Here is a 19,544-nt window from a genome sequence, read left to right as displayed (position 1 = left end):
AAATTAGAAAATAAAATTATTGCCGAGACATCTTTTAAGTCGATAGCTATTTTCATTATTGTCAACAAAAATAAATATGATAAAAAGTATAATAAGATTTTTAAAAATAAAAATTAAATACTTGATTAGATAAGTTATTAATTATAATATAATGTCTAATTTGCAAGTGATCTAAACCAAAGAAGTTAGAATAGAAAATTTAGCAAGCCCTTAAATGATAATAAGCCAATGTCTTAAGTGTATATAAATGCGTGGATAAGACAACAGGCTTATACATAGTTGTCATTAAGAAGAAAGAACGAAATAAATTTCTCTTAAGGCCTTGTTTGGTTCACATGAATGGCTTAGTCATTCCTCCCTTATTCAACACAATAAAATTATTCAGGAACTCGGTTGATTGTAAAACCTATTTCATTGAATAACCATTACAAATTGTAAAACATATTCCATTGAATAACCATTACAGATTCCCCAAAACTACTAAATAGCAATTTAATGCCATCTCTAATGAATGGCTATTCAATCTTCTAGTAATATACAAAATTATTTTTCTTTCCTTTTATATCCATCTCACATCCTCTTCAAACTCCCATCTAAGATTTTTTCAACAAATCTCAAAGATTATCGTGTGAGTATGAAATTTTTCTATTTTATTTAAACTTTCTCTTTACCCTCACAATTCTCCTTAAGTTAAACCCAAAAATAATATTCCTGTATAGAATGTTTGGAGTGAGCAAGAAGAAGAGGGGTTTGAAAGAACAACAGTAGCAGCCATAGCAAAGAAGATCAGCATAACAAAGAAAGCCTTGATTCCAGTTTTAATCAAACCCTCGAGAATGTCCAAGGGTACCTCTTTCTAATCGTTCCAATTTCCCATTACTTTTCTTCCTCTATTTTCTTTCTGGTTTCTCAATGTTAATTTTGGATTGTTCTTTTTTCATTAGATTTAGAGAAATACCTTTTGATATTTCAAATTTTAGTTTTGATTTTGAATTCCTGTGGAAGAATTTTTCCTCTTTAAAGGGAAATTTTGATTTCAATAAAAATTTCAATTAGGTTTATTAGGTTTAATTTGTTACGTTTTGCACTTAGATTGAAAGCACCTTTTAGGAATTAAAGCCAGATCTCACAAGTTCTACTTAATGGCATAACCCGGTTTCTCTTTCTTTTGGAAGATGATCCTTTCATCTTTGTGCTTAGATCATAGTATTTATCTATTTTTCCCTAAATACGTCTGATATTTTGGTTTATGTTATAATTTGATCATGGCATTGTCGTTAAGTAATCATAGGCATCATAGGGGTTCGAAAAGGGTTACTCCTTGTCTTTTAGCTTGGTTTTCCTGATAATAAAAAATATAGTTACTAAACGTGGGGAGTTCATAAAAGTTATGGAACAAAAATGTTACAATTTGTTTTCCCATGCTTATGAATAATAATATTGCTGAGCTTGGATTTTTTAACGTAAATTAGCTTAAATGCTAACATGGGTTACGGATTTATTTTTCTTAATGTAAATTGGCTGAAGATCAATGCTAACATGGGTTGCAATGTTGTTTTTCTTTATGCAAATCTCTCTTTTACTATTAAGAAGTCAAATTGAAAAAATTTCCTCTACAGTAAAGTTCCCTTGTCATGTTATATTACCTTTATTACCTTGCCTATGTGGATTTGGAAATTTTTGGTGGTTTTTATTATCTTAAGTGTAAAAGCAAATGCTAGGATTACATGTTAATAAAATCTTTGATTCATGCACTTGCTTACTCCATATTTATTTCTTCATCAACAAATAATAATTTTCTTTTATGCCTCTTTTAAGGTTGCTTAAGGGCCGCAGTATTCCTGGTAAAATATTATTGACCAGAAGGTTAGATATACTTGATGATTCAGATTTATAAGAATGATCTCGCAGTATTCTTCGTAAAATATTAAATAAATTTTGGTTTCTCCTTTGAAATTTTATTAAATGAAAACAAGGATATGCACCACCTAATTTAGATAGAAGGGAAGGAGTTTTAAGGTGGAAAAGCCTTGAGTATCTTGATTGTGTTGCTTAATTTGTCGATCTATTGAAAGTGATTATTTTTTCAGAAATAAGCACATTATGATTGATCTTGGCACCGATAATAACAACAAGATTAACTGGGTTCTCAAGATTAACAACAATAAGCAAGTGTGTCTGCTTCATTTACTCCTGCTACTTGTCTTTTTGAGGTTGCTCGATTGGTTGGCCATTGATAGTTATTGTTGACAATTATTTCAATAATCTCGTAAGCATCGTTATAATACTTAGAAAGAAGGGCTCCATTTGCCGAAGCATCCACCATCATTCTAGTATGAATATTGAGACCAATATATAAAGTTTCCATTTGAACGCAGTAAGGAATACCTTGATGAGGGCACTTTCGTAATAACTCTTTGAACTGCTCCCATGCCTCATATAAAGATTCTTCATCAAGTTGTTGAAATGAAGTGATTTCATTTCGAATCTTAACGGTTAAAGATGGAGGGAAATATTTCATTAAGAAACGTTCAACCAACTCTTACCATGTAGTTATGGAATTGGACGGTAGGGAGTTCAACCACGCTCGTGCTTTATCTCTTATGGAGCATGGAATAATCTCAGTCTTAAGGCGTTCGCAATCCCCCGACTAGTTAAAATGAGTCACTCACTTCCATGAATAGCTGAAGATGAAGATGTGGATATTCAGTAGGAATCCTACTAAATTGACCCATATTTTGCAACATTTGGAACATGACCAGCTTTAGCTCAAATTGTTGTGTCTTGGGTCTCCTAATATTCGGATTAACCTCATTGAATAGAGGAATGACATATTGTCAAATGGAACAATTTCTATCATCTTCAACAATGATTGGATTTTGAGTATTATAAGCAAATGTTCCTCCTAGATTTTGGTTTTGAATTTCAAAATTCATCTATTCGGTCCTTCTTTAGTTCGCATATCTTTTTCTTTGCCTGAAAGTCCTTTCAATTTTAGGGTCTACGGGGAGTAAGTCAATAATTTGATCAATACTCATAAACACCTTAAACAAACACAAAAAATGGAATTAAAATTTAACAGAAAAAATAGACCAAAATGCAAAATTAACAATTTCACAAATAATGTCTTTTAAAACAATCCCCAGCAACGTCGCCAAAAACTTGGAATGATGGAAATGTACAACTTTACGCAATCACAACAAGTAATAAGGTGACAAGTAAATGTCGAGTTATCATATTTACAGGGACTCTACAAAGAAATATTTATGAAATGAAATTCAAACACTTTGATGATTAAAAATATTTTGAATTTGAGGAAGTAATTAAAAACTAAAATTTAAATAAGTAAAATAGAATAGAATAAAAATAAAAGTTTCAATGCACAATTTCAAAAGATGGTTTTAATCAAGATGACATAATTGTGTTAGATCAATTACATTTCTTAACTTAATATTACTAAAACAATGTTCATGTTGTTATGAATAAATTCACGGCAACTTGGTAATTTGTTAACTATAACACATACAGATTTACTAAGTTAACTAATCTCTTGAACATATCACTATGCAAATTCAAACAATTTATCAGTTTAAATAAGCAAGTAAAATATTAAGTGAGGTAACAATATATACCTACATTGAAACGGTGTAATCATAATAATCTTGCAAGTTATGCAAGGCTAGTGTACCATTTAATACAGTCGCTAATTTAACCCTCAGCTACCTTAGAATAGAGGTGTGCATGGGCCGGGCGGCCCGGCCCGACCCGAAGGCCCGCCCGAAAAATGGGAGGGTTTGGGTAAAAATATAGGCCCGAAAAACGGGCTTGGACAAAAAATGAGGCCCGTTTAGAAAATGGGCCGGGCCTCGGGTAAGATTTTTTTGGCCCGAGCCCGGCCCGGCCCGGCCCGATTTTAATATTAAATTATTTTAAAATTTTTTTATTTTTAATTTTAAATAACTTTAGTACTTTTACTTTACTTTTTTTGTTGTTTTGATGTTATTTTGATATTGTAAAACTTTTGTTATTAATATAATTTAATTCTTAATTTAGTTTTAATTTGTTTCAATTTTTCAATTTTAATATAATTACTTTTTATTATATTTTTAATTTATGTATTATTTTAATAATTATTTTAGTCCCATTATTTATTTATTTTTTGTTTTAATATTTGTTTTTATGTTTTAAATGTATTTGATTTATTATATTTTAAAGTTTTTTATTTAATAAAAAAAGTAAAAAAAAATTTAATATGACCGGGCCGGGCTCGGGCCTACCATTTTTTTCTCGGGCCGGGCTTGGACAAATTTTCAGGCCCATATTTTGGTCCAGGCCGGGCCCGGGCCTTGAAAACGGGCCAAAATTTTTTTATGGGCCCGGCCCGGCCCATGCACACCTCTACCTTAGAAGATTAAACATACACTGATTAAGTATTGTGTCAATTAATTACAATTTCAATACAATTAATAATTAATTCATTAGTTACCTTACGATTGTAATGCAAGAATAACATAATCATAGTTTTACTTAATCAAACAATTTACCAAAACCTATAACAACACAAACATAATTTTAATAACTTAAGTGAACGAAATGCAAGTAACCTAACAGGAATTAAATTTAATCCATGTTAATTAAATTTAAAATAACAACATAACAAACATTCATAGACATGCTCATAGCAACAACAAGAAAATTTAAAGGATAGGAAACTAGAATCAAATCTCGTGTTTTTCCGAAGCCTGACTAGTTTGCTCTGCTCCTCCTTCTCTGCTCATTCTTATTGAATTGAGGCTTCTAAAAACACTTGAATGCTACTACCCAAGGTGGAAGAAAGGCTCTTTTCCAATAGGGAAATTGGCAAGGAAGGGACAAGAAAGAAAAATGGAAAACAAGAAGAGAAAGTGAGTGAAAGAGAGAGAGATGTGTGGAATGAAAGGTGTGTTGAATAAGGTAGCAAAAGTGGGTATTTATAGGTATGAATGGCTGCTAAAAATAGCAAATAATTAGCAGACACACACTCTTCCTTGGCGGGCCATACAACAAGCAAGTTTGAATGGCACAAAAACTTGCTATTTTAAGCTGGGGGCAAATCTTCAAAGGCACAAAAACTAGAGGGGTTTGAATGGAGTTTAGGGTAACTTCGAGGGCTATTTTGCAAGCATAAAAGTAGAAAAATTCAGCTGATTGGATCGGCTTGTTGGACAGTTTTGGGCTGCCATTTCTCTTGTTGGATCAGTTTTCTTTTATTAGCACAATTAGGCCACTTTCTCCTTCAGGCTTTATATTAAAATTTAACCCAATTAAATTTGGATAAAAATTAAATATAAAGTGCATAAAATTATCATCATTTGGACCGTCCTTCACTGGAAAAATATTCAGCCTTGCTCTTGGTTCACTTGATGTAAAAATTCCCCAACGGTTCAAGCCTTTTAAGGTGTTTGCCGAGCCAATTTTTACCTTTTGTGCAAAACTATCGAAAATAAACCAAATTTGTGATAAATTTATTATAAAAATAATTAAAATTCAATATGCTAATATTTTAAGTGCAAATTAATTATTTTATAATTAAATTGTAAATTTCGACCAAATTTATTACGAAACTGCATGAATTTGGGCTCAAAAGGTGTTGAAAAGTCTATATATTTTTGTGTTCCCAGTAATAAAAAAATCCAGCCAATAGTCTTCGCAATAACGCCTAGAGAAAAGGTAGATGATTGAGATTTCTTCTTGACTAACTTGAGAAGGCATGTAATCCTGTTGGGATTGCCAGTATGCCTTGTGGCACAACAGAAAAATATTTCGGCGATCCTCAACCATGGATCCATGTACGATGAACGAAAATGGTAGAGATAAGGTTGAAGATATACCTTCTTAACTAAAAAATTATGAAAAGATGTTGCTACTTTGATGTCGATTCCAAACCACAAAAAAAATGTCCTAACCTCTACATAGTCCACCCTGTATTAAAACGAATGGAAAAAACTCTCCAAGAACTTTTCTAGAGAAAAATCTTCCAAAACGATTGCTAGACCTTTTTTCTTAAAACACTTTTAACCCTAATTCGAGATTTTGGTATCCATATATTGAAAATAGAATCATCCTATAGAGAATATATGGAACGTATTAAAAATGTTATATTCTTACCAAAAAGAATTATAACTTACATGTTTCAATGTTTGACCAAAAACATAATTATAATAATTTATTATAATAATTTCGGTAAACTATATCCTGCTAAAATTTTATATGAATCAAATTCATATATTAAATTTAACTATTTTTTCAATTTGTGTACAACAAGTTTGTTCATTTAATTCATTTAATAATTAACTGTTAATTAATTTAATTCATGTGACAGCTAAACACAATACCAACTGTGTTTGGATTTTGTTCGTTTTAACCATAAGGTGTGACCTTGTAGGTTAACGTTAGTAGTAATACTAGAACATTTCTAATAATACAAGCAATGAGTGGCATCTAGCAATGCATCATTGCTACATAAGTTACAAGAAGTCATAATTTGACATAACCTTTCTGTAATAAACCTTTCATGTATTACATCCTTTTGTCCTTTATATCTAGATTGGACATAAGTCATGGAATAGTCACACTTGCATAATCTAATCTCATGTTTTTTGATATCTTGAGTAGACTACAATAAACAAATAAGTATGATATCTTATATCAACTTATTTGAGCATGACCATACATTTCTAGTCTCACTCAATCAAATGGCCTAAGATATTACTCCCATTATGTAGGAGGGACAAATCCTATATTGATTAACCATATCCCACTACATAGATTGTGACGTATCCAACACAGTCTTTTCAGTACAATCTATTACGGAAGACGTTTGATTGGACCAAAATATACGACTCACAATGTTAGGATAATGATAATCTCAAGTCTGAGAATCGTATACATAGTTATCATTATGAGTAATGTTGCAACTATTACATAAAAAGCCAAAAAACATGCTCATAGTGGGTCAGTCCAATATGTTGTTCTATAGCACATACTCATGTATTGATTTTGACTTCCCTATGTCAATGACAACACTTTGTCATCAATCAACTACACATTAGTCTCAATGCATTATTGTTGTCCAAGCTCATAATAATACTTGACTAAGGACCTTTTAAGAATAATTATATTTTTCTTAGGACTTTATTAGAATTCAATTTATTTATATACACAGAAAAAGAAACTAAAATAATAATGACAATGCCTTATATTAATAAACAAGGTAAAACGAGTATGTGATTACAATCATCTTATGATTGGTCTTTGGGCACACTATAATAACCTCCCACTAGTACTAAGACCAACCATTCATATATCTAATACCAAGTGACTTAGTGTGACGTTCATAATTCTACTATGGTAGAGGCTTCGTCAATGGATCAACAATGTTATCATTTATTGGTACATTGTATTTTTATATCTCATCGATAAATGATTTCTCGAAAAAGATGGAAACACCTAAGTATATGTTTGGACCGCTAGTGAAATCTGGGTTCTTTTGCTTGTACAATGGCTCCGTCGGTGTCACAACAAAGTTTTATAGCATCTGATATACTACGCATAACCCCTAGTTTAGATATGAACTTCTTGATCCAAACAGCCTCTTTTGCAGCCTTACTAGTTGCAATATACTCAGCCTCTATTGTAGAATCAACTATTGTATCTTGCTTTGTACTTTTCCAGCTCATAGTGCCACCATTAAGGAAAAACACAAAACCTAATTGTAATCATGAATCATCCTTTCGGTTTGAAAGCTAGCATCAGTGTAACCTTTTACACTCAACTTTTCCTCACCTCTATATATAAGTAATGTATCTTTAGTCTTTCTCAAGTACTTAAGGATATTTTTAACTGAGACCTAATGAACTTTATCGAGATCTACTTGGTACTGACTAGTCATGCTTAAAGCATACGTAACATTTAAACAGGTACATAGCATGCCATACATGATAGACCCAATAGCCAAAGCATATGGAATCTTCGAGAAGCTTGCTTCAATCCATAAATAAATATTTGTAGCTTGCATGTATTTTCAACATCTTTTGGATAGAAAAGACCTTCAGGTTGTGTCATATACACATCCTCTTCCAGTTTCCCATTAAGGAAAGTTATTTTGACATCTATCTGCCAGATTTCATAATCATAAAATACAACTATTGCAAGTAAGATCCGGATGGATTTAAACATAGCAACAGAAGAAAAGGTTTCATCATAGTCAATACCATGAACTTGGTGAAAACCTTTAGTAACTAATTTCCTTTTGTATGTTTGTACATTACCATCCATGTCTGTTTTCTTTTAAAAACCCACTTGCACCCAATGGGTTTAACCCCTTCAGGTGGGTCAACTAAGATCCATACTTGGTTTTCTAACATTGAATCCATCTCAGACCTTATGGCATCAAGCCATCATAATCTAGGCTTGCCACAGCTTCTTGATAAGTCCTAGGCTCATCTTGAATCATAAGTAGAATATCACCATGTGTTATAATGAGACATCCATATCTCTCAGATACATGATGTTCTCTTAAAGATCTTTGCAGTAGTTGTGTTTTTAAAACAATTGATTTTTCCACAACAACTTGTGGAACCTGTTGTTATTCTTAAATTTCTCTGAGTTCTATTCTGCTACCACTTCCTTTTCTAGATACAAACTCTCTTTCAAGGAAGACTCATGTCCGAGCAACAAACACTTGTTCTTGGTAGGATTGAAGAAATAATATCCTTTAGTTTCTTTAGGATATCCCACAAAGATGCACTATTTAGATTTAGGATCAAGATTAGTAGAATCTGATGTTTAACATAAGCTTCACAACCCCGAATCTTCATGAAAGACATACTAGGATGCTTCTCAGTCGACATCTCATATGGTGTCTTTTGAACCGATTTAGATAGAACATGATTTAGTGTGAAAGTAGCTGTTTCAAGTGTATGTCCCAAAAAGGAAGTAGGAAGATCAACATGACTCATCATTGATCAAACCATGTCTAGCAGTGTTCAATTTCTCTTTTCAGAAACTTCATTTCATTATGGAGTACCAATAGTTGTAAGTTGTGAGACAATCCCATATTCCTTCAAATATTCATTAAATTCTAAGCTTAAGTATTCTCCTTCTCGATCTGATCAAAATGCCTTGATACTTTTACCTTGTTGGCTTTGTACTTCATTTTTAATTCTTTGAACTTTTCAAGGGCTTGAAACTTATGGAGAATAAGATAAATATACCCATATCTACTGAAGCCATCAGTGAAAGAATAAAGTATTGAAAACCTCTCCTGACTTGTGTGTTCATTGGCCCACATACATCACTATGTATTAAGCCCAATAAATCACTAGCTCGCTCACTTTTACTATTAAAAGGAGTTTTAGTCATTTTACCTAACAAGTAAGACTTACATATATCCAATTGTTCGAAAAAAAGAGAGTAAAAACCTCCATCTTTATGGAGCTTTGGTCGCGTGATTCGTAACAAGTAATAAATATTTATAATGAAGATCAAACCTAGACTAATTATTATCACGGTGAAAAGGCAAGCGCACCTATCAAACAATAGTATAGTAATGGCAAGACCGGGATATCATACCCAAGGGAACCAAAAGTATTAGTAATAACTATCTTTTTATTATCTAGCCTAAGAATAAAAGGGTTTGTTTATTAAACTAATTATCTAAACTAATTAACTAATTTAATTAAAGCGAAGAGAGAATTTGGAAAAAGACTTGAAGAGAAGCAATTAATAAAGACGACACCCAAGGAGGAATCCACCTAGATTTCACTTGTTATCTGACTCTGAACCGGACGATTTATTCACTTGACTTGTTCCGTAGAGATCCCTAAGTTAAGTTATTATCCCTATCTAAGACTAATAACATCTAATCCTTAGATTGAATAATCGAGACTTTTCTCTAATTAACACTCTAGGGTTGCATTAACTCGATCTATGGATCCCCTTATTAGGTTTCACCCTAATCCGACAAAATCTCGTAACCCTATTTCTAGGCGTTCGATTAACTCCGCTTAATTATGCCAAATCTACTCTTAAGTAGGGTCTATTCCTCCTCTGCATAAGCGCATCAAATTATGAATTAATACCCAGAATATTAACTTAAGCATTAAGAACACATAATTAAGAACAAATCAAGTATTTATCATACAATTCAGATAATAATAACAAGATCCATCATAGGTTTTATCCTCCTTAGGTATCTAAGGGGTTTAGTTCATAATAAAATAAGAGTACATCTCAAAAGTATGAAAATAACAAAACATAAAGAAAACTTTAAAACCCCTGAAGGAATTCTGAGAGATATCTTCAGTCTTGGAGTAGCTCCGGCTTTTGAGATGGATCGTCTGGCTTCCTTCAAGTAATTTCCGGTGTGTGGTTCTGTGTTATAGAAAAGTTCTGGAGAGCCCCCTTTCTAGGTCATACTTAAGGTGTTTATATAGGCTTTTGATTGGTTTTTCTTCCCCCCCAAGTATCCCTTTTTCGTGTAGAATACAACTCCTTGAAAAAGGGACACGCTCGTGTGCCACGGCCGTGTGTGATCCGTTAAATTGCCACGACCGTGTGGGCTAAATGGCTAGGCTATGTGAGTCGTGTAAACCTTGGTCGACACCCTCGAAAGGCACAGGCATGTAAGCTGTCCGTATGGCAAGGCTTAGGCCGTGTGGGTCTTCTCGATTTGGTCCGTTTTGTCTCTTTTTTAGCTCGATTTTGGCTCCTTTTGACTCTTGGTGCTCTCCTGGGTACAAAACATGAAATGACCGGATTAAAAGCACCAAAATCCACAAATCTAGTAGTAAGCATCCATAAATATGCTAAGTATTTGGGGTAAAAACATGTATCATTTGGCGTTTATCAAATACCCTCACACTTAAGCATTTACTTGTCCTCAAGCAAAATTCTCACTTACTGCTAGAATTCATTCTTTTCAATCACAATATCAGTATTGATAATGTTACAAACTATTCCACGAAAAATTATACAATGAGAATTTAACTACAAGGGCATTAAAGCCTCAAACAATCTAAATCGGATATTTTGATAATAAAATTATAGGTAAGCTCCTTCCTTTAAGTAATTAACTTTAGTCCTAAATACACAAGATATGACATCCTCACTAAAGATTCACTCAAATCACTCAAAGTGTTTAAGGGTCAAGATTAAGCACTCGATTGTCTAACATGAAAAGTTATTACCATAGGCTTGCCTGAAAATCAAATCTCCACCACTTGTAAATGATATGATACACTAATCAAAAGGTCTTTGCATGGTTGTAATGGGGTTTAGGTTATAGGTGTGGATACAGGTCGAAGAACAGGGGTTAGAATCGAGATAATTTCAATATGTTACCCACTATCAAAAACTTAATTACTGAATCACAAACAAATAGCTAGAACTATTTTACATGAGTTCATGACAACTTTAACTTGCTGAGAATTACACACATTTTTTTAAGAACAAATCAAGTTAATACAATACAGAAATTATACTTCATGATTCAGTAACAAAAAATATGAACATAGTGAGGTAACAATATTAAATTCAATCTCGATAAAAAGGGTCAAATTAAGTAAGAGAATTTCAACAATAATGGGTTAATAGGTTAATGATGAGGGTTAATCAAAGAAAAAGGTTAATAGGTTCAAAAGGGGTTCACTAAGGGTTTAATTATGTGGGAAGGCTTTTTATGGAGTAAATGGGTTAAATCCTAAGTGCCTTTATCATCTCAGTATATCAAATTATACGTATGATCTCGACATGTATAATCGAAGCAAGTTCTAGAATAACAGTTCAATGTTGACACACTCAAACCACAAAAGAAGTGAGCAAGAAAGAAAGCTATATGCTCAAAAGGCTAAAAAATCTCACCAAAAATTCGGGTTTTTGATGTCAGTCCTGTATACTTAAGATTTTAAGATAATACCTCAATTTAGGAAAATAATCTAAAAATTTTAGTTCTCAAAATATCAACTTATCATGCTCGATTCTTTAATGTCCTATAATCAAATAATCATGCATAATTCCCATGGTCTAATTCATGACATACCAACAATAGTTATAGATCAATCAGAATTCATTTTATCAATATTATGAGAAAATCACTTAAGCACAAGACCAAATTCAGGGATTTGAGAATAATGCAAAAAGTTAGGTTCCATGTTCACCCCCTCACACTTAAGATGTACATTGCCTTTAATGTACATAGATAGACTAGTCAACATAAAGAAAATCATAAGAGGGAAAGAGGTGAAACTCCCTGTTAGAAGGATGCGGAGCTTGATTCTGAGGCTAGAGTATTTGGGGACAATGGTAGCAGCCACTGTTCTTGGCTAGATGAAGAAATTGGGTCGTTGAACATGGCACTCGTTAGGTATTGCTCCCTATTTGTTTCCTCATTGCGTAAAATATTCCTAGCAGCTTTGCTTGGAAGTCTGTAGAATCATGAAGAGCTGATTCAGAGTTGGTGTGGAAGAGAGTGTAGTGGAATTACTTGTTAGAAATACTAAAAAATGGAAAATAAAAATTTACTAATATAGATATGTCTTTCAAAATAAGAAAATTGAAATGAAAATAAAAATCAAAAGAAAAATAAGAATAAAATAAATAAAATAAAATAAAAATAAGAATAAATAAAAATAAAAATAAAAATAAAATAGGAGGATTCAATAATCCTCATCGGTGAGGCCCTCAGGTGGTGGTACTGGAGGTACGATGTGGAAGTGCTAGCACAACTGCTGCATCATGGCCTGCATATCGTTCATCTGTCGATCTCGTCGCCGATCTCGCTCATGGATCATCTCGAACTACGTAGTGCAGTACTGCTCGAAGTGGGCGAATCGGTTGGAAAGATGTGCCAATGAAGCAGCCGCAGGAACTGGTCGTTCCTTAGGTGTCGCGGTCGAAGGCTCCTCGTACTGTGGGGGAACATCATCAGGAATGTCCTCAAGATCCTCCTCGTCAATGGTATGTAAGAGACGGTACTAAGGAGGATCGGTCCCACGTTGGCGCTCGATCATCCGCATGTGTAACATAGTCGTGATGCCCTGTGGGGACATCTGACCTATCAGTGTAAGCGCTGATGACTGGGCTGCGGTGTTAAGGAGGCCGAAGTGTCTGGCAATGAGCGTCACGTAGGGGCCGATGGAGATCACTCCCTTCCTATGCCACTCGGTCTGATGGCGAATGGCGAAAGTAATGAAGTAGGCCAAGTCAGTCACGTGTGCATTCATTATGCACCATAAATAGTAGGCGTCGTGAGTGGTGACAACGCCGATTCTCTCTCTCCTCCCGGTCAATGTGTATACCAATATGGCATGGAGGTAGCGTAGGAAAGGAGCGAGGGCTGAAGCTTTCGAGCGGCTGAGGTCGTAGGTGGAAGAGAGTGGTGCCAAAGCCTTCCAGCATAAGGAGGGAAAGATGTGGAGATTGCGTGGTAGTACATTCATGTTCTCCTCCTCCATAAATTCATCGGTGTAGAGTCCCAGAGCAACTCCAAACTCTGAGACACTCATCGCATGAACTAGACCGCCTAATCGGAAGTGAATGGTGCCTGGGTCGTCATTGTTCGTCATCAACACCTGTAAATGAAAAGTATAGCATAGTTCTAGAGTTAGCTCTAAATAAGTGGGCTCAGTAATAGCGAAGAACCGTTCCCATGGGTCTGTGCATAGGATGGTGGGGATTGCATCAGCGAGCTGGACTTGCTCTACGGCAGCCCAATTGATGCAGCGACCTGTGGTAATGGGTCTTGTGCGTAGTATTTGAAATAGCTCCTCCTATGAAGCTTGTGGAAATTCAAGGAACGGGTGCTGAACTTCGGCTGTAGCTCGTACCGAGGAAGAACCCAGTCCCCTACGTCTTTTTGAGGAAGGGACCGCGGCCTTCTTGCCCTTTGATGACGACATAATATACCTGAAAATATATGAGTATTGATAGAATCCAAGATACATTAGTAGTTAAGCAAGAGGCCCAAAAACTAGTATATGTTATTTAGTGTTTAAGTCAAATATAGAAAATTCTAAAGCAAATTCTTAACTTGTCTAAAACATATTTGTAATAGTAACAATATATATGTAAAGCATGAAAAATACTAATGTAACAATACAAATTGGAAAAAAAGGTTAAGAAAGTGAACCAAGGGCTGTTGGATGGCGGTGCACGGGCATGTGATGGCGAGCACGGGTGTGTGACGTGGAGTGGAAACCATGTGGTGGGAAAATAGAGGGTATAGGGACGGGAAAATGGGGATTAATGCAAGTGGAGTGACTTTGAGGGTGGTTTAGGGTTGGGGAAGTGAGAATCTAGGGAATGGTGGCCGGAATAGGGAGCAGGGGTTGGGGTAGGGTGGATTTCGGCTAGGGTTTTGAAAGGAGGAAGAAGATGAACAGTGGTTTGTTTATATAGGGGAGGGGCACACGGCCTAGGGCCACGCCCGTGTGCTGTGAGGGTAGCCCGTGTTTTTTGAAATTTTCAAATGTGGTCGTGCCCGGCTACTATCACACGCCCGTGTATCTTGGGCGTGTGTGGCATGAGCTTTGTTCGCTTCTCCCATGTCCGTGTGTTATGGTAGCATGTCCGTGGTAATTGAACAGGCTCGACCATGGGTGTTAGACACGGGTGTGTCACACACCCGTGTTGTCTTAACAGGTTCGACCATGGTTCTCTAATACGGGCGTGTCGAACGCCCGTGTTGTTTTGGCAGTCTCAACCACGGCCATGTCGTACGGCTGTGATGTGTTATCATAGCCCGTGTTTGGGGAATTTCGTGCCCTATTTTCACACGGCCATAAGCGCGCCCGTGTGCTTGGCCGTGTCTCTGTGAAAAACCTGTATTCAAAAAGCTTTGTTAGTAAGTTAGGTGTTGATGGCTAAATTTTTAAAGAAGTTAATACAATTAGTGCTTGGGCTGCCTCCCGAGAAACGCTTATTTATAGTCTAAGCTCGACTTACCTCTCCTGTTGAATAATCATGGTGGTTCGAGGAGTTCATACTCCTTATTCCTGTTGTCAATTTTAAAATAAGGTTTTAAACGGGTGTTGTTTACCTTAAAAGTGCCGAACTTGGGATGACTCACCTCCACTGTACCGAATGGAAAAAATACTAAGTACCGTAAGAGGGATTTCCTCATTTGGTGTGGTAGTGACAATGTGAGGATCAACGGCATCTAATAAGACTGTATCGTCGACCTTAAGTTGATTAAAAGAGGTATCGAGCTTGTTTTTGTGTAGTTTCGGTTTATCATGTGTCCTCGGTTTACGTTCTCGCCATTCGTCTAGCTCCTCTATCCGTAGTCTTCGTTCTTCATGGATGTCTTTGTTCTCTTCATGATAGTAGCACACTGTTTCTGTTGTCTTTTTTCGAGGAAGTTCCTACAAGGACATTTGAATATTAGTTTTATCATCAACAGTTTTTATAGCATTATCTTAAGTCTTAGAGGTTTTGACTGAGTCGCGTGCTTGGAGCGTTACTGCGTAGTCACCTGCACGAAGTGTTAGCTCTCTTATGCCTACATTAATAATGGTTCTGGCAGTTGCTAAAAATGGTCGTCCTAAAATTAAAGGTACCTCATTATCCTCATCCATATCTAAGACAACGAAGTCTACTAAGTAAATAAATTTATGAATTTTAACGAGAACGTCTTCAATAATACCCTTAGGAAATCTGTAAATAAATTTATGAATTTTAACAAGAACGTCTTCAATAATACCCTTAGGAAATCTAACTATTTTGTCAGCCAATTGTATGCTTATCCTAGTCTGTTTGGGTTTACTGAGACCTAGTCGTTTAAACATTTTGTAAGGCATAACATTTATACTTGCCCCTAAATCAGCTAAAGCATTATTCACAGATAAACTACCGATTAGGTAAAGAATTGTAAAACTCCCTGGATCTTGCAATTTGTTAGGTAGCTTTTTCTTTAGAATAGCAGAGCAAACTGCATTGAGTTCCACATTGCTCAGAAGTTCCTTTAAGAATTTTGCTGAGTTGGGCATCTGTGAAAGAACTTCAATAAAGGGTAAGTTAATATGTAATTTCTTTAAGAGTTTGACAAACTTACCAAAATTTTCTTCTGTTCTGTCTTTCGTCATCGCTTTAGGATATGGCACACGAGGTTCATGATGCGTACTTACCTATTTAGGATCACTATTGTTTACCTCTTCTCATCCTTTGTTCATCGCATTGTTTTGCTGTATTTCTGGCTCAGGTGTAATGAATCCTTCCTTATCTTCAGTACTAATTGTATTGAGGTGTTCCCTCGGATTAGGTTCTGTATTACTTGGTAGGCTACCTTGTGGTCATTCGGAGATTAGTTTGGATAGCTGGCCTATCTGAGTTTCGAGTCCTTGTATCGATGCTTGTTGATTCTTAAGTCCAGTCTCGGTATTTTGGAAACGGGTTTCTGACACCGAGATGAATTTAGAAAGCATCTCTTCAAGGTTTGGTTTCTTCTCTTGTTGATAAGGTGGCTGTTGAAAGCCTTGAGGATTTTGTGGCTTTTGATTTCCTTGACCACCCCAGGAAAAATTTGGGTGGTTCCTCCAATCGGCATTATAAGTATTACTGTATGGGTTATTTTGAGATCTAAAGTTATTGTTACCCATTTAGTTGACTTGTTCCTCTTCAGTTGTGGCATTGAAGGATTGATATTCTATATGCACACCTTCTCCACTTGAGTCACACCTCATTACTGGATGTACCTACATAGAACTAAGAAAACTATCAATCTTTTTATTGAGAAGTTCTACCTGATTTGAGAGTATGGTGACTGAATCAATGTTATAGACGTCGGCTATTTTTGTTGGCTTTGTCCTCATAACTTACCACTGATAGTTATTCAGTGACATCTCCTCTATAAATTCATAGGCATCTTCCGGTGTTTTATTGTTGATGGTTCCGCCAGCAACTGCGTCAATCATTTGTCTTGTCGAGGGATTCAGGCCATTGTGGAATGTTTGAACTTGCAGCCAAAGCGGTAACCCATGGTGAGGGCACCTTCACAGTAAGTCTTTGTATCTCTCCCATGCATCGTAAAGTGTTTCCGAATCCATCTGCACAAAAGAAGAGATCATTATGTAATTTAGCTGTTTTAGCCGGCAGAAAATATTTTAGTAAAAATTTCTCGGTCATTTGTTCCCAAGTAGTGATAGACCTTCGTGGTAACAGTTCAACCACTGTTTAGCTTTATTTCTTAGTGAAAAGGGAAATAACCGAAGACGAATGGCATTATTAGAAATGCCATTGATTTTGAACGTATCGCAAAATTCTAGGAAATTTGCTAAGTGAGCGTTGGGGTCTTCATCCTACAAACCATCAAACTGAACAAACTGCTGTATCATCTGAATAGTGTTAGGTTTTAATTCAAAATTATTCGCAGAAATAGTAGGTCTAACTATACTTGATTCAGTTCCTGTTAAAGAGGGTTTAGCATAGTCATACATAGTACGTGGAGCAGGATTTTGATTAGCTACAATTGCAAGAGGCAGCTGATTGTCTTGGTTTTCAGCCATCTCATCGGTTGGAGGTTGAGTATTGTCTTCTTGTTCGTTTTCTGTGTATTGTAAACTACGCCTTATTTCTCTTTGATTTCTACGAACTTTTCGATCGATTTCTTCATCAAAAAGTAAGGGTCCTGACGGGTTTCTTCTAGTCATAAACTATAAAAACCTGCCAAGAGAAAGAAAAAAATAAATTAATAAATAGTAAAATAAAATAAAATTGCAAGAAAAATAAATGGCTAAAGTAATAAAAATTTAGTGTTCCTAATATTTTAGTTCCCCGGCGCCAAAAACTTGATCACGAGATTCGTAACAAGTAATAAATATTTATAATGAAGATCAAACCAAGACTAACTATTATCATGGTGAAAAGGCAAGTGCACCGATCGAACAATAGTATAGCAATGGCAAGACCGGGATATCGTACCCTAGGGAACCAAAAGTACTAGTAATAACTATCTTTTTATTATCTAGCCTAAGAAGAAAAGGGTTTGTTTATTAAACTAATTATCTAAACTAATTAACTAATTTAATTAAAGCGAAGAGAGAATTTGGAAAAAGACTTGAAGAGAAGTAATTAATAAAGATGATACCCAAGGAGGAATCCACCTAGAGTTCACTTGTTATCTGACTCTGAACCGGACGATTTATTCACTTAACTTGTTCCGTAGAGATCCCTAAGTTAAGTTATTATCCCTATTCAAGACTAATAACATCTAATCCCTAGATTGAATAACCGAAACTTTTCTCTAATTAACACTCTAGGGTTGCATTAACTCGATCTATGGATCCCATTATTAGGTTTCACCCTAATCTGGAAAAATCTCGTAACCCTATTTTTAGGTGTTCGATCAACTCCGTTTAATTATGCCAAATCTACTCTTAGGCAGGGTCTATTCCTCCTCTGCATAAGCACATCAAATCATGAATTAATACCTGGAATATTAACTCAAGCATTAAGAACACATAATTAAGAACAAATCAAGTATTTATCATACAATTCAGATAATAATAACAAGATCTATCATAGGTTTTATCCCCCTTAGGTATCTAAGGGGTTTAGTTCATAATAAAATAAGAGTACATCTCAAAAGTATGAAAATAACAAAACATAAGGAAAACTCTAAAACCCCTGAAGGAATTTTGAGAGAGATCTTCAATCTTGGAGTAGCTCCAGCTTTTGAGATGAATCGTCTGGCTTCCTTCAAGTAATTCTCGGCGTGTGGTTCTATGTTCCAGAAAAGTTCTGGAGAGCCCCCTTTCTAAGTCATACTTAGGGTGTTTATATAGGATTTTGATTGGCTTTTCTTCCCCCTTAAGTATCCTTTTTCGTGTAGAATGCAACTCCTTGAAAAAGGGACACGCCCGTGTGCCACGGCCGTGTGACATGGTTGCTAGGCCGTGTGCGATCCGTTAAATTGCCACGGCTGTGTGGGCTAAATGGCCAGGCCGTGTGAGTCGTGTAAACCTTGGTCGACACCCTCGAAAGGCACGGGCGTGTGAGCTGCCCGTGTGACAAGGCTTAGGTTGTGTGGGTCTTCTCGATTTGGTCTATTTTGTCCCTTTTTTTAGCTCGTTTTTGGCTCCTTTTGACTCTTGATGCTCTCCTGGGTACAAAACATGAAATAACCGGATTAAAAACACCAAAATCCATAAATCTAGTAGTAAACATCCATAAATATGCTAGGTATTTGGGGTAAAAACATGTATCATTTGGCGTTTATCAAGCTTTGATATCTGTTTCTCACTTATATAGCCCGATTAGCAATGATAAAAACAAGTTTGATTAGATTAATTTATTTTTTATCTTTTAATATTCATGTTATAAATAGGTCTATCTTGATCTAAAATGTAAAGGCCATTTACTAATTGTGCCGAACCATAGAAAACATTATTGATATAAAATGAAAAAAATTATTCTTAATAATTATCTCAAAACCATTTCTTTCTAAACAAGAAATTAAAATAATGTTTCTAGTCAAACTTGGCAAAAAATAACAATCCTCGAAAATTAAA

At 35.3% G+C, this 19,544-nt stretch overlaps 2 non-coding genes across 2 annotated transcripts; both read left to right on the top strand.

Annotated features, from left to right (window-relative positions):
* Positions 1-2,384: 2,384 nt before the first annotated feature.
* LOC121231544 (small nucleolar RNA R71) lies at positions 2,385-2,491 on the top strand. The gene has a single exon (XR_005929602.1). It is a non-coding gene; the product is annotated as a small nucleolar RNA R71 (small nucleolar RNA).
* Positions 2,492-17,007: 14,516 nt separating this feature from the next.
* Positions 17,008-17,111, top strand: LOC121231144 (small nucleolar RNA R71). The gene has a single exon (XR_005929212.1). It is a non-coding gene; the product is annotated as a small nucleolar RNA R71 (small nucleolar RNA).
* Positions 17,112-19,544: the final 2,433 nt, after the last annotated feature.

This window comes from Gossypium hirsutum, chromosome A06 (genome assembly GCF_007990345.1).
Source record: "Gossypium hirsutum isolate 1008001.06 chromosome A06, Gossypium_hirsutum_v2.1, whole genome shotgun sequence".
Taxonomy (NCBI): domain Eukaryota; kingdom Viridiplantae; phylum Streptophyta; class Magnoliopsida; order Malvales; family Malvaceae; genus Gossypium; species Gossypium hirsutum.
This window is presented reverse-complemented; position numbering and strand designations above follow the sequence as displayed.